Here is a 1,454-nt window from a genome sequence, read left to right as displayed (position 1 = left end):
CTATAAATTTAAACGATTCCATGAGTGGTTGGGTGGGAATAAAGCATGCTTTTTTATAAACTATAAAATTTTTCACTGAGAGTCCATAAATCTTATTAAAACTTGGAATCATTACTTGTAAAAATTTAGTCTGAGAAACTTCAGTAAAGAAAACAATTTGGTTGCAACCTCAAACTTTTCAGCCTTGGTCACCAAGATAGTGGAGTAAGAATCTCCAAATGTATACTCCTCACCCAAAGAAGCATCAAGAAACAAACAAAATTGGTTAGAACAAACATCATCAGAACTTTGGAAAACAGACAAAAATAAATAGCAAACAAGCCCATGCTGAATCAAAGTAAAGGAAATTAAAAATGGTGGGAGTACTTGCTTCGGCAGCACATATACTAAAATTGGAGCCATGTGGAGAAGATTATCATGGCCCCTGCGCAGGGATGACATGCAAATTCGTGAAGGGTTCCATATTTTCACACGGCTCCCTGAGCATTGATCCTTTGCTGGTCATAACTGAGGAAAATATGTGTCAAAGCAACATGTATGGCATCTAATATTAAAGCTTTGACTTTGTAAAAAAAAAAAAAAAAATGGGGGGAAACATGTGCAGCACTTTTACTTGATCTAGCCACACCCCCACCCCAGTTTGGGTGCATCTGTGAACAGACATCCATGTTACCAGGACAAGTCCCTGGTATCTAGTTGTGGTAATAACATAGCACACCTAATACACAATTTGGTGTGTTTGTGTGCTTGTTCTAACCCTTCTGGGTGTTCCCTAAAAGACTGAGTTGAGATGCTTATATATTTCACCTGACTTTGAACTCAGGGTAGAGAACTAGAGTGGAAAATAGCACGGAACAGAGCAACCACAGCTGCATGGAGCAACTGATTGTAGTTGAGACATAGAAAACAGTGCCTGGGGCATGAAAGAAGTAGAAGCTGGGGAAAGAGTCTTTGAGGGGGGCATTATTAGGACACCCAGAAGCATTTGTGCATACTGGGGAAGTGAAAGCCACTGCACATGCTCAGGGCAAAACGCATGCTCAGAAAGACCTGAGAAGGTCCTAAGAGGTTAATCTGTAGTTTCAGTATAAACTGGGCTAAGCATTGAAGAAGAGCCTCAACACAGAGTCAGTTTACACTACTGCCTTCAATAATCAAAAACAAAAACAAAACAAACAGAAAACATAGGGATGGAGGAGAATCTGATTTCTAGAATAAATACGTCAAAACATTCAGAAATATTCAACAAAACTTCAACAAAAAATCAGAAGACCTAGAAAGAAATAGGAAAATATGGACCATCAAAGGGAAAAAATAACATGACAGAAACTACTCCTGAAGGAACCCAGACATTGGAATAACTAATCAAAGATATTGAGTCAACTCTCCTAAGAAAGTTCAAAAAACTAAATAAAAATAGAGAGAAAGAACAAAAAGAATTAAGGAAAAGGCTA

At 38.0% G+C, this 1,454-nt stretch overlaps 1 non-coding gene across 1 annotated transcript; it reads left to right on the top strand.

The window, feature by feature from the left end:
* Positions 1-362: 362 nt before the first annotated feature.
* LOC119541074 lies at positions 363-469 on the top strand. Its single transcript, XR_005218203.1, has one exon. It is a non-coding gene; the product is annotated as a U6 spliceosomal RNA (small nuclear RNA).
* Positions 470-1,454: the final 985 nt, after the last annotated feature.

The sequence above is a fragment of the Choloepus didactylus genome, chromosome 7 (genome assembly GCF_015220235.1).
Source record: "Choloepus didactylus isolate mChoDid1 chromosome 7, mChoDid1.pri, whole genome shotgun sequence".
Lineage (NCBI taxonomy): Eukaryota > Metazoa > Chordata > Mammalia > Pilosa > Megalonychidae > Choloepus > Choloepus didactylus.
Note: the sequence above shows the minus strand (reverse complement) of the source record. Positions and strands in the feature narration are given on the sequence as shown.